Source organism: Orbicella franksi, chromosome 3 (genome assembly GCF_964199315.1).
Source record: "Orbicella franksi chromosome 3, jaOrbFran1.1, whole genome shotgun sequence".
NCBI classification, from domain to species: domain Eukaryota; kingdom Metazoa; phylum Cnidaria; class Anthozoa; order Scleractinia; family Merulinidae; genus Orbicella; species Orbicella franksi.
Window position 1 is genome coordinate 23,881,905 of NC_138147.1, and position 15,176 is coordinate 23,897,080.

A 15,176-nucleotide genomic window follows, 5' to 3' on the forward strand; every position below is an offset into this window, starting at 1 on the left:
AGGTCTTGGATTAAGCATAATTTGCATGGCTTGGAATAACTTGGAATTCCTAGGAATTCCCAATAATTCCCAGTCATACTTCCACTATTCCCAAATATTCCCAGAAATTCCAAGGTCTTGGATAACGCAAAATTTGCATGTCTTGGAATAACTTGGAATTCCTAGGAATTCCCAGACTACTGGGAATTTATTTTGCAGGGGCGTGATGCGACCTGGTAACCTTTCATGAGAATTCCAACAAATTATTCATCCCTTCCGCTAAGCAACACTTTTAGGATGTCCTGGAAACCTCTAGAGTACATTTGGCTGCTATGTGACCTGGTTTACCGCCATTTCGAATTATTTTTACGCTATGTGACTTTCTAGGCCTCTCGCCAGTAAATGTGCGCTAGCACTCTTTTGAGACAGCCAGTACACAGCTGCGTGATAGGGGGATGTTGTTGCTCCGAATTGATTGATACAAAAGTCAATCTTGACCTTCCAATGTTTTTCTTAAAGAACCTTTGTCATTTTTAACAGCATTTCTGTTGCAATATGTATATATTTTTTTCGAGAGATTGTTACTGTTCAAAATCCAGTGACAATGAAACTTGACGCCAACGTAATGTTTTGTGACACCAAAGAAATATGCTCGCGACGTCAAAGTACATAAACACGCATTATGTCTACATTTGTGTAATCAAAAGCACTCGAGCGCATCATTAAGAAGTTTACAGTAAATAATTCTCAAAAATAGCTTTTCTTCATTTCAACTGAGTTGATATTAGGCCTGTTCAATCCAAACCAATTGGGTAAGATTTTTAACAGCCGTAAATCGTGATCATTGGCTTAGATCTTATCAGATCTAAAATAATCATGCGTGGGAAATTTGAGAGAAATGAAAGTATCTCAAACACTTGTTGCGTCTGAGAAAGAGCTCATTTTAGCTCGTACTGGTTTATTTGATCATTCTGACGGCCGCAATTTCACAATATGCCCCAAACATCGTGCAGAACTTGGGGTGAGATTCAGACCTTCAATAAAATGCCGGCATCCTCTTCACGGCAATCGGAGGCGCAAGATTGAGAGGGGAATAAATCTGAAAATGGCAAAAGAAATCAAAGCAAAGTGGAACACTGGTGTTCCATTTTGTGCAGGTAATTTTAGATTGTATTTTTTGTACTGATTAAAGTAGTCTGATTGTAAACTAACCTTGAAATAAAAAAGTTTGGAGAGCAATCTACTTATTAGGCGGTTATCTAAAATCAATTTTCCCAAGAAGTCGGGTATGCAAATGAAGTTTACTTAAAAAGATAAATCCTATCACTTACTAGGTATGTGCAGATACTGAAGTGCCCATACAGATAGTATGGAAGAGGGTGAGCCACCCTCTGAGATCCCCACCAAGACACGGGGATCCTGTAGTCCCTTCGAAATTTCAGCTACGCAAGAGGGGGAGTCTATGGATTAGACTCTAGTGATAGATATACAGGGCAGGAAACAACAGCCATTGCGAACAATTGAGATGTTCTAAGTGAAATGTTCTCCTGTCAAGAAAAAGGATGCATCAAGACATTCAAGTCATTCGCCGCCCTCCAAAAGCGCCTGGACGTCGGGAAACACATGGTGAAGCTAACGAAGGAGTCCACGTACGACGAGATCAAACGGAAATGGACGGAGGCGTGCCATTCCGTAGGTGGTGGCTACGTTCGTGGTCAGACATCAGCCATCTGAACACGGATGGGCTCTTCGGAGAACACGGAAATCAGTGACCTTTTCGGAAAAACTGAAGAGCTATCTGTTAGATATGTTCTGGATGAGAGAAGAAACTGGTAAGAAGGCAACCGCTTCCGATGTGGCCTTTAGAATGAAGTCTTTAAGAGACGAGACTGGTCAGAAAATGTTCACCAAGATCGACTGGTTGACAGAGTAACAGATTGCTCAATACTTTAGCTGACTTTCTGCCCTGAATAAGAGTGGCCAACTACAAAGGACCAGCTCTGTAAGTATGAATGAGGACGAGGAAGCTGATGCCGATGATCTTGCTGCTGAGGCTGAAACTGTCCTAAGAAGGCAGCAGATAAGGAGAGAACTTGGACTTTAGATCATTAGTTTTGATAGGGGTGCAATTATCACCTTGTAAAGAAGTAGGAGGGAGGGTCTGGATAGGACGTTAAAAATGCCAGTTGTATATGTAACTTTTGACAATAGACCATTTTACAGTTGTCTGTTCAGTGGCCTGCACAGATTTTGAATGGCAGCGAGGCTGCAGATGACCTTTTCTTGGTAAAGACCTTACTGCTTTTGTTGTATAAATCAAGTTGTTTGCATGCTCACTAGTTGGCAATGAGGACCGCATAGAGGTCTATATCAAAGCAAGGTCACCTCCAGCCTCGCTTGCATTCATAGGCCAGATAACTAAGCACACAATTGTAAAATGACCTATTCATCATTGGTCGGTGCCATCATCAGTTGATTTTAATTTAGCTTAATTTTGTTTTGTCGGAACTGATTTAGGTGAAAAGTCACAAGAGATAAGAACACAATACTAGTTTGTAAAAATAATAACTTCTTAAATAATTAATATTAAGTAAAAATGCAGAATTATTAGCCAAATAGGATCGAAAAAGATTAAAATAAAAGAGCAATCAAGTGTTTTATTAGAGTGGTTTTTCATTTGAGTGTCGAAAAGTAATTGGTTTTGCATCGCTTTGCTACACGATTGACTTAAGAGTCTCACACCACTTTCTTATTCAGTCACAAGTAAAAGCAAAACCAATGTTGTCCCGCTCTAACGCGCTTTCTCCCGTTTTACCTCTGCATCTGTTACATGTTATTACTTCGATTTTGATTGGTTCACCGCATTGTTTGTGTCCTTTGTGATTGGCGAGAGTGATTACTTCGGTTTTAGTTTTACGATACTCAATTAAAAACCGCTCTTGTTGTCAGTAAAACGGACTACAAATGTCAGTAGCCCGTTACATTTTAAAGGCGATTTTTCAGTTGTTAGTGAAAATTTTAGCAATTTATCAGTTGTCACTTAATCCCGCCCAAACCCCCCAGTCTGATATGGATTGTTGAAAGAAAGCAAAAAAGTTAGCCCTACCTGCCCTCCGTAGGGAAGACTGCAAGTGGGAAGGTACTAATAGAAGTGAGCTAGAAAAAATGTAAATGTTTACTGCTAATCTAACTTTTTCCAAATTCACTATCTTTCCCTATGCGAACAGCTGAATATGACTGAAGAGTCGACTGAAGATGCAAATGACGGGAAACACGTGGAGATCTGCTGGTCAACACATTGCTGGCTCAACCTTTATGTAACGCAATTCAACGCTGGCGATCGAGAGAGATATAGATTTAGTCAGAACAACATGTATTTTAAAAAAATGCGGATATATGCCGGCCAGAAAGTAGATAAATGTACTTATAGAGATTTGTAGAACATTCTGAAAGAGTTTCTTTACTGAAGGGATGAACAATTTGTTGGAATTCTGAAAGGTTGTCAGGTCACGCTACAAATACTTCCTGGAGGAAATTTTCGATGGTGTTAACCCGTGGTAAGTGACAATAATAATACAATTGCAGTCTTTTCCTCTAGAATTATGCATGGTTGAACCAACGAATTTGTTAGAACTGCATTTCCTTTTTAGTCAGTAAAGGAAGATTTCCTCGTAATGTCATTTTTAGCTTGTGCAAGTTTATGTTGCTGCACACTAGCTGGAATGTACTTGTCAACAACAACTCAGCATGTGACCCTGAAATCTCTGCAGGGCATTATAAACAGCACGACCTCTTGATAATAAACAGCTGAACGAAAGACTGAAAAGTGTTTTATGCCGTACGAAAACCAACAGCTGATTTGTGCCCAAAGATGTTTTAACTGTTTTTTAAAGATAAATGATCGATGGACAAAGGAACGTTGAAATTAGTGTCATACCTTTTTGGCAAGGTGAGATGTTTGACCTTAAAAGCGTCAAATATTTGAAGGTCTAAAAACACAGTCACATATATATGTCCATTGATTGACAAGCGGCTGATCAAATAGAGTGTCACTTGGTTCTTGCATTCACTATAGATATACCAATACGTGTACAAAACCTGGTAGCAATCTATTGAATACAGTTGTTCTGAGAGCTTCATACATTTTGCCTACATTGCGGCAATTTTCTTGACAAAAATCTAGTAAAACCAGGGGGGTGACCTACTTCCCCCCTGAAAGATCCAAAACCGAAACCAATGTGTCTTTCTGAGTTTTGGGGTAGAACCTTTATACTGGCTAAGTTTCATTGAAATCAGTGAGATGGCATGTAGCAGACCTGCCTGGTGCACCCATGGACACGCTCTTAATTACACCTGCCCTTGAAATGACAGAACTGCTCATTGACTGATAAACTGGAACAAATGACACAGCTGAGCCAACTGGCTGAAATGACCAAACTGAAACAAGTAATCTAACTGGCACAAATTACCAAAGTGGTCCAAATGACCTAAATATAGCGCAAGTGACAAAAAGTAACCAACCAGCAGAAATAGCCCAACTATTACAACTGAGTTAGTGCAAATGACCCAAGCAGTACAACTGGCTTAAATGACACAAGCAACCTAACTGGCTCGAACGACCCAACTAACAAGTGGCACAATGGATTAAAGAAACCTTAAAGCAATGTGTAAGCAGTGCTGAATGCAGACTTTGATTGGTTTGAACTACGTTCTAAAAGTGTGAATGATCTAAAATGGTCAAAACTATTCTTAAGTACATCCAAAATGACCTCAAATGAGCACAAATTACCTGAAATGAAAATGTACATTTGAATTGATTTAAAGTACTGTCGAATGTCCTTTCCATACCACCGAGAACTCCTTTTGGGCCAAAACACCACTCATGATCTGGTCAGCGGTCGTAATGGCGGCCGGACGTGTATTTGTCTTCTCTGTACTTTTGCTGTATTGCTCAGCTTTTCGTCTCTCCTTGGACAAAAATGTAACTGGAACCGCTCTTCCAGCGACCCATCTCTTCTTTTCACAAACTCTGTCCCTCTTATAGCGAATCTTGCGCTGGGGTACCAACTTCGCTCCACGTCAAAATACGTCCACCATCTTGTTTCTGCTCCACGTGGTAGAAGGTATTTTGCCTCAAGGACGTGCTACTATGCAAACTCCAACAGCAGCTTCCAACATAGTCGTCTCCTTACAAGCAGTGATGTTTCCCTCAATCCTGGCCTGTGCTCTAATCCTCCAAAGTGCTCTGTTTGTTCGGGAACAGTCGCTCGTAACCACAGAGCCTTGAATTGTGATCAATGTGAAAAGTGGTGCCATATTAGATGCGGAAACGTCAAACCAAGTGATTATAAAAACTTACAACGCCTAACGACCTTCGATTGGTCCTGTCCTCGCTGCCTCCAAACCACTGAGATTATTGCAAATTCCTTCCGAAATGAGACCATTCTCACCCCTGTAACTGCTACCACAAATAACAACACCGAGCTTACAGAATCTCGGGAGGACCCATTTCTCGTCCTTAAACAATCTGTTGGCGACAAAAATCTCAAGATTGGACATCTCAACATCAATGGCCTTGTGAACAAGCTGTGTGAGGTCCAACACCTTGTATGTAGTCAAGTTTGACCTTCTTGGTATTACTGAGACTCACCTAAACTCGAGTATATCAGATGATTGGATCAAAATTTCTGGATATAACCTTGTGAGGAGGGACCGTGATTCCTGTGGAGGTGGTGTTTTGATATATTTCAAAGAAGATCTTACTGTACACCCTGCTCTTTCTTGGGAAAGATCAAACATGGAAGCAACATGGCTAAACGTCACCATGAGATCTCAATCCTTCCTTGTTGGCTGTGTCTACAGACCACCAAATGACTCCTCCTTTTTCGAACCTTTTAGGGACTTGATTGCTAATATCTGGCTAAAGAGAAAAAATATAATCCTAGTTGGTGACCTCAACTGTGATATGCTGCACAAACCCAGCAACGGCGAGTCTGAATATGGAAAACACTTACGAAGGATCCTATGTAGCTATGGTCTACAAAACATCATAAGCAGTCCAACCCGTATTACTGCCAACTCAAAGTCGCTTATCGACCTCGTGATAACAAGTCAACCTTCAAAAATCCAAACCTCTGGCTCCATCGACTTGGGCATCTCCGATCACCACCTAATATTCGCTGTCTTTAAAGTTGCAAGGAGTAATCCAAAACCCAAAGTTATCTCAACCAAGAACTATAAATCGTTAGACACTAAGCAATTTAGGAGCGACTTCAATCAGGTCCCATGGCATATAACCGAATTATTCGATGATATTGATGACAGCGTAGATGCTTGGCAATATTTATACGATGAAATCCTACACCACCACCTACCCCCACGAGATGTTCGGATAAGAGATAAATCTCTTCCATGGATTGACACCTCCATTAGAAAAGAAATGAACAAGAGATACAAACTCCTAAAAAAGGCAGTCATCAGGTAATCCTGAATTATGGAGTCTCTACAAGCAGAAGAGACTAGAGGTGAAAAAGCTATTAAAGAGTGCTGAAGCTGCTTACTGGCATAACTTATTCAAAGAAGCTACCAACCCTAGTGAATTTTGGAAATTGACTAACCAAGTTTTAAGAAAACACAAAGTCAAAAGCATTGGTCCAATCTGTGACCGCAACCACAACGGAGAGCTATTAACCCACGACTTAAAGAAGGCTGAGTATTTCAATGACTTCTTTGTGAATGTCAGTGAAGACCTCACTAAGCAACTCGATCCTTTGGACCTCTCATCCCTAAATACCTTTATCACTAGAATTACACCTACCAGAGACAATATTTACATGAACTGGGAACTGGTAAAAAACAAACTAATAAAGGCTGCTAACCCCAAGAAGGCTACTGGTCCTGACCATGTTTCTCCAAGGGACCTCTCCATAATTGGCGACCCTGTCATCCATAGTCTATTACCAATTTTTACGAAGAGTGTGAGAGATGCATCTTTCCCCTCCAGCTGGAAATTATCACTTGTCAATCCCATATTTAAGAAAGGATCACCAATAGACGTAAACAACTACAGACCTATCTCCCTTCTCAGTATCCCAGGAAAAATCTTAGAAGATATTGTGAGCGATACCTTAAACAACCATATGGATACACAAGGTTTATTATGCAACAACCAATGGGGATTTCGAAAAAATTACTCAACTGAGAGCCTTTTACTTCATCTAACAGAGACTTGGAGAAATGCACTGGACAAGGGCCTGAGAGTGGGTGTCCTTTTTATCGATTTCCGGAAAGCTTTTGACACTGTGAACCATACTATCCTACAAGAAAAGCTAAAAGCCATTGGTGTATCAGGTGACCTGCTTTCCTGGCTGGATGATTACATGTCTGCTCGTAAGCAGTTTGTCCAATTATCAGAATATCAGTCCGAGCCCAAAACCATTACGTTTGGAGTCCCCCAAGGCTCAATATTAGGGCCCAAATTATTTTCAATCTTCGTAAACGATCTTCCTGAATCGATAATAAGTGGTAATGTCTTTATGTTTGCTGATGATACCACAATTTACACAATTAGTAAGGATATCGACAATATCACCCTGACACTGCAATCCATTTTAGACCAGGTATACACCTGGTGTCAGTCTAACAGATTAATAGCCCACAAATCGAAGACGGAAGCCCTGATAATTTCAAGACAGAGCTTTATTGGTCCCTTGCGACGTTTGACTTACGGCAGTAGCACTATTGAGTACAAACAATCATCCAAATGTCTTGGGTTAACAATCAACAACAAGCTATCATGGTATGAACACATCGGGAACGTTTGTAAGTCCTTCAGTAACAAAGTCGCAGTCTTAAAATGGATAAAGTTCCTACCAAAACCAGTCTTGGAAACTATTTATTATAAAACAATCATCCCCAGTGTCCTATATGGTATTGCAGTCTGGGGATCTTGTTCTCCAGCTTTGTTAGATGATTTAGACCGAATTCATTTGAGAGCAACAAGAATTATTAATAGTCTACCGCATTACATCCATGGTGATCACATCAGGAACGCTCCATATTGGAACCCTATTGTTTCATTTTACATTAAGAGACTTTTAGTTATTACATACAATATTTACCATGGAAATAGCATCAATCCTCTAAAGGACTTACTAGTGAAACCCGAGTCTACTTATAGCTTTAGAAAATCCCTAAATTTTGAGGTGGATAGACCAAGAACAGAAGTGGGAAGATCTTCTTTTAAACATCGTGCTGCATTATCTTTGGAATTTCCTTCCCGATGACATCAAGTCTTGCTCTAACCTTGATTCTTTCAAGAAAAAACTTAAGGCAAATAAGAGTCTCTTAAATTCTATCAGTTTCACTAAAGCGTCCTGCTGCATTACTAACAAATCACTGGACTTCAAATATTTTTGATTAATTTATTTATTTATTTTTACTGTACATTGTTATTAATTCATCTATTTTACCTATCATTATTTATTCAGCTATTGTAAATAAATTTTGGATCATGTATTATGTAGGATCTTATTGTAATTTATTATCTTAGATAGTGCAGGTCCACATCAGGACTTAACGTCTTGCCAATTGATCTTTAACCTGCTTTATCAAATAAATCATCTATGTATGTATGTATGTATGTATGACTGTGCTCTGGAGCAAAGTCCTAAATTTGTAACAACCACTTTCCTCTTCAATTATACTTAAGCTCATTACAGGTCATTCTAGGTTGTTTCTTTCTTGGTGACTTTGTGATTGGTTTTGACACGTTATTGAAATGGGCACATAGCAGGTGCAAGTTTGTACAACCAATCATTAATTATAGACTAATTGTTAGGCAAACCATAAAGAAAGTCAAATTCTAAGACACTTGTATTAAAACGGAATCTCAATCACTACTGTAATCATTTATAAGTACTTTTGGATCCTCCCTTGGACAAATGTAGAGATAACCGTTGTACTTGTGAGTACACATGACACAGGTCATAGGATGATCTTGGACTTCTACAACAAATAGCCCACTTAGTAATTCCTCTTCCTTGATTCAATAAGATAACAGATTTGGCCTAAAGCCAAGTGTTTCATAGAGTTTCAAACTCAAGAAAACAAATAAATCACAAGGCCAGATGTTCTCCAATGATCCAAATACATGATTAGAGTCACTCATTTCAGCTAGAGGCATTGTATTGTTACCCTTTTTGTAGCATGTGCCATGAACAGTTAAAGAGGAATCTTGGTAAATTGGTTTATCTGACTCATCTTCAAATGATGGGTAGAACCTCAATATGTAATCTTTGGCAGCATCCTTATCATGTTGGTCAAGTGCCCTAACATGTGATGAACTCTCACCATAAACAAAGTCTTTACGAAAGAGACAATGGTCAGGTGGATTGTCAGCTGCTGAAAGTGAAATGGAGTGTGCTCGTACTTCCCTCTGATGCCTCTCTGCCAAAGTCTTGGGTAAATGGCAAACATTTTTTGTTAGTTTTGGAATCAATTTAAATTGCTGGTGTTTGGCCTTAAAGCACCTTGACCATACCCTGACTAATGGACCAAACATTAAGATCTGGCTTGGTAAATACACCACATAGTGCTGCTTTGGATTAATATCTTCATTGAAGACATTCTTGAACATTTGCAAGTGTTCTTCTATAAGGTCCTTTAAGTATCCTAAAATATTAATGTTAATTTCTTGCTCAGATGAATGGCAGTAATTTCCACAATGGATAGTAGAACATTCCACACATCTGGACAATTGTGGGAGAAAGGTTCAGCAAAAAATACAAACACTCGACTGAGAAGCCATATCTGTCATAGATAATTTGTTATCCCCTTAATCGGTGATTGATGACTGCAAACTGGCACATATTTACAAACTATCACTTGCAAGTTACACAACGGTTGTATCAGTTGCTAAAAGAAAATTGCGTGAACGCTGCCGACCTGCAGTTCAATGCGTTGCAAGATTTCGTGTATTGCCTGGCAAATTATCCTTTGTGCTCACGAATTTTCTTTAGCTTAACGAGGCTTCAAAGAAAAATCGCCCCTTTGTTCAAGTCAATTATCACTCGATACGCCATAAAATTTCACTCAAAATTTCTTGCAAACTTTCTTTGAAAAGTTGCAGGAAAAAAGAACAAAATTCGAGCATTTCACTTGCATTACTTTGGCACGATATTGTTACACTGTCCACATTTTCTGCTCATTGATAACTCATTTGATTTCTGGTTTGGTTCTAGTAAGACCCTCGCTAAATCAATCGATTTTTTTACTTGTACTATTTTGAGTTCGTGGAAGTCGTGGAACTACCTGTCTCGAAATATATGCTCATTGAACTTCGTGGATCTACCGCGAATGATGTATAATGTATAATGTTTGAACATAGAAAAGAAGGCGCTGTTAACATATAAGACAGATCTTTTCTGCACCAACATCATGAAAAGAAGGTTGAGCCTCTATTATGTGTCTGCAGCATTGCCCATTGCATGTGACCGACCTTTGACAGGAAATATGAGGGTAAACCTATAGATGGTCGCCCGACAAATACAGAGCCAATATCGGTACTTAAGTCACTAACAATACTGGCCAAATCAACCTCAGGATTTGTAGGAGACAATTCCCCAAACTCTGGAAATAAATAAAAGAATAGTTACTTAATTTAAATAGACCTTGAAAAGAACGAACTGGTCAACACTATTTCACCTGGAAGAGTCCCACCATAGACTGCATTGAAAGGTTACCTCTTTCTTTCCCCCTTTCATTATTGTCAAATTGTTGTTAAGAACAATATGTGCTAGGTCAAGCTAATCTTTTTTTTTACTATTAAATACAATACTAACATTACTTACACTACTAAGACCTCTTACAATACTAACATTACCTACAATACTTACATTACTTACGATACTAATATCACTTACGCCACTACTGACATTACTTACAATACGACCGTTACTTACATTATGATTACTACTAACACTACGATTACACACAACAACTACTACAGATGCTCTGCCTACACAACTGATAATACAGATCTTGCTCTACATTGTACTCTAATTACACAATTACTTTTTGTGTTAACAAGATACTTTATATAAAATTACAATACCGGTATTTGAATTATCATGAATGTAAATATAAATTTACATAATTTTCAAGCAGCACTTACTCCTTTACAACAAAAATTGGATTCTTATTCAAAACTGGGTTCCATTTTGCCTGAAAATGTTTTAAGCCTAAGATGCTTTGAGAGGCTATAAGCTTTTCAATTTCATATTTTCTCTTGACCACATCTTTGAAAGGCAAAAAGAGAGGGATTTGTTTATTTTTGCGACAATGCAATAAATAAATTTTACCAAAAATGATAAAGTAGTTGAGCAGGTTAGATCTCTGATCTAATATTCCTAATATAATGTTAATACATTCCAGTTTTATTTGCTCCCTGGTTACTGTCAACCAAAAGTTTCAAATTTAGTCCAAAATTCTGTTGAGAAGGAGCATCGATAAAAGAAATGTTCTAATGTTTCTCGAGAGGTTTGACAGAACGTACAAAGATCACTTTGAATCCTTCCGATTTTTGCTACTCGGGTATTCAAAAACAAAATGTCATTTAAAATTTTGAACTGAAAACATTGTACAGATGTTTCAAGAGCAACTGATTTTGCCAGTACAAACGCTTTTCGAGTCTCTTCTTCACTTAGGTTAAAATCTGACATTAGTTTAGAGAACCTTCTTGAATGTTTGGCTTTTTCTTGAATGAGAAAAGCATAAAAGTTTCTACTCTTGCTCGAGAGAGGATCAAAATCTTTCCTACCACATTTTAACTCAAGTGTTTTTTAAAACGTTTCTATCAATGATGAGATTCCTTAAATGCTTTGACACAGAGCAATGAACAGCAGACCACGTCAAGTAATTTGAGCCTATTAGTCCCTTGTCCTTTGCTATGTTAAAGGATTCAACATTGCTCCGAGAATATATTAAGTCGCTGATAAAAATTACCCCAGCATTCATATAATTATGATAACAGATCGGTTTGCCATCTATCTTTATATTACAATTATTCCAAATTATAGAGTCAAAAGCTTTAGAATCCGTTGAGAAATTTGAGCGAAATTCAGACCACCACTGCCGCATTTCTAAATAAAAAATCAAATTAATATGATAGTCATTAATATTATAGTTGCAGTGAAAAAAGAAAAAACCTCCATGAGGTTTGAGCAAATGTCCAAGATAGCTTTTCCACGGAGACGGTTCAGGATTAAAAATTTTCAAAATCCATGCTAATCTAAGAGACTTAATTAAAGTCTCTAGATCAGTGAGATTTAACCCATCATAGTCAGAAGAATTAATTGTAGCTCTTCTGGTTATTTTATCAGGCCCTTTCCACAAGAATTTATATATTATCGTTTGAATCGGTGATATAAATTCCGAGGGAGGTGAGAGGATAGAAAATATATATACCAATTTAGGGAGAAGACTTTTAATGATTGATACTTTACCAAATAAAGAGAGACCTCTCCAGCTCCACTGATGTATTTGTTTTCTAATTTCGGTAATCTTGTTGTAAAAAGACACTTCTTTGTTATAACTGTAGTGTACACCAAGAGCTTTTACACTTTTGCACCACTTTAAAGATAAGGGTCTCTCAGGGCTGTCATGACACGAACCAATCCACATTACCTCTGTTTTAGTATAATTAACCTTTAAACCTGATAGTTTTCCAAAATGATCAAGTAATTTAAAGAGATTTTGTGCGGATGTTAAATCAGATAAAAAGGCAGTGAGGTCGTCTGCATAATGGACACGTTTCCATTCCTCTAAGTCTAATTTAATTCCTTTAATATCGATACTAGTTTGGATTGCAGCAGCTGAAGTCTCAATTGCGATCACAAAAATATATGGCAGCAGAGGATCCCCTTGCCGAACACCTCTGCTTAACTCAAAATCAGCAGAAAAAGATCCATTGTTTATAATGCAACTGGATACATTACTATAAAATGTTTTCACCTATCTTACAAGATTGTGACCAAAGCCAAAAATTTCAGGTCAAGCTAATCACTGAGGATTTCAAAGCTGATATTCGAGTCCACGCTGCAGATCTTAGGCGATGGTTGAGACAAAATAGTGTCCAAGAAGGTCACTGGGATTTTAGTTGGCGAGTGTGTAAGTTAATTTTTGACGTGGACTCGATTCACGAGCCCGCATCAGTGTTGTGAGGTGCGAAACCACAGGTTGACAAAAAATTTGTCATTCTGAATCACTTCTTTTGCTATTTTTAAATGTATGTTTAGGTTTAAATTCCAGTGCGCTGGTTAATTTCGCCTGAAAATAGCTCACCAATTTTCTCCCTTCACGAATTGCCTTTAATTATGTTAATTATGCGTTGTAAAAGGTGGGAAATTTTTGTAGTCGGTGAATCATTATATTCTCGTGGGTATTGGAAATTCCCACTCTTTGCAAATCCAAAGGACAAAATCCTACATCATCTGTCTAGTATTACTTTTGATTTCTCGTGACTTGAAGACAACGGAGTCGACAGCAATTTGTTGAAGAACCTGACCAACAGGGATTTCCCGGACATCTTTTCCCAATTTGCATTTAAGATAATTTGAAAAAAGTCAATGTTTAAATAAATATGTATGTTTAATAGTGTCTGAGCAAATTGATGAAGTGATGAGTAGTGAAGACTTCAAATGCTGATGAATTCTTAGATGGAGTCACCCCTTCTAGTAACCCTATCTCACAACCCAGCAGGAATTCGTCACCACCATCACTACCAAGAGCAGAGATTTTGTATAATTGCCGGCTACACTAGTCCAAGGTTTTACAGAAGAAAAAAAGTCACAATTTATTGGGAGTGGGAGTACTACAGGTGTCCTGTTGCCAAACGTTTCATGACCTGTGGTGTGGACTGCCTGGAGTATCATGTAGACTCGACAAAACGTCAATTGCCGGAGTTCAACCTGGAGAACGAATTGAATAAAACGCAGTGCTTAAAGAACCCAGGATGACTATTCTTCAAATGCCCCAAATGCATCTGTAGTTTCTTTTAATAGGTCGATCAGTCACCTAGCAATAAGGTCAGAACCTGGCTTTTGGAGAGAACCCCCATCAACCATTATGGTTACTCGCACCACCAAGAATTATTAGAATCATTGAAGCCTAACCAATTCCCCAATGACCAGACAGCGAGAGATGTGATCACTGAACCTCCCACTCTCACCAAACAAGCTGGGAGGGCTAAAAATAATGTCATCCCCTTTGACCAAGCCTTATGGAAATGCCAAAAGCAGGAATTCCTCATGACAAAAAGCTTAACCATCATTGCAGTCCCACTTGAACTACCAGCAAAACAATCTCTAAAGAGCAATGGGAAAGAATTAATGAAAGAATCGTACTTATTACTTGGATTCGCACTAGAGTTTGTAAGTATAATCTATGTGCACTTGGAACCTACTTTGAGTGTGAAGGGGCAAAATGTACTTACTTCAACTTTACTTAGTGACCATGGAAATGTTTGTAGATCAACAGGGGTGGGGCAGAAGACTCCTGAAATTTTCGTATAGGCATCATCCAACAAAAAATGACGTCACATCCAGTTTAAACTGCGCTTCGAGGCTCATTTCACAAAGCGAGAAAATGGTGTTTCGATTACTCACCATTTCCCTCTATTTGTAAACCATCAGTTTCATTTCATTTTATATTGAGGATGGAAAGATGTTGCAGACTCATTACTTCGACTTTTTAAGCAAAGATTTCGGGAGAAGAGAAAAGTTTATTATTGATTTGAAGCAAAATCACGGAGAGCCTTCCGTCATTGTCGGGCGAATTTTACACATTTGCAAAACTGGTGTTGTTCCACCTTTTGGTTCTTGTTGTTCCTGATTTAGTGATAACAATAAGAGCAATAGCCTGTAATGTTAACAACAACCTGGATGAAGTATTGCTGGCCATAGTTTGCACTGTGTACTACTGGAACATAATTAACAGAAGCCGTTTAGCTCCGAAAGTCGCTGTCACCAGAGCTTTTGTTGCTCTTGGCTCACATGTATTGGTAGAAGAGATAAGCTGGATCGCATGCTGAAGGTCAGTATCCCACATTCCCATATCTCTCATTGAAGATTGTTGTTTTCAGTAAGATACAGTACATATATATTGGTACTTCTGGGTCATCAGTCTCTTTCTCTTTGGTG

The 15,176-nt window shown here is 38.4% G+C and overlaps 1 protein-coding gene and 1 pseudogene across 3 annotated transcripts in view; one reads left to right on the forward strand and one right to left on the reverse strand.

Moving 5' to 3' along the window:
* LOC145482706 (uncharacterized) overlaps positions 1 to 15,176 on the reverse strand; it is a 162,925-nt gene that overhangs the window by 124,682 nt on the left and 23,067 nt on the right. The window lies entirely within an intron of this gene.
* On the forward strand, positions 4,844 to 5,604 carry LOC145482425 (uncharacterized; annotated as a pseudogene).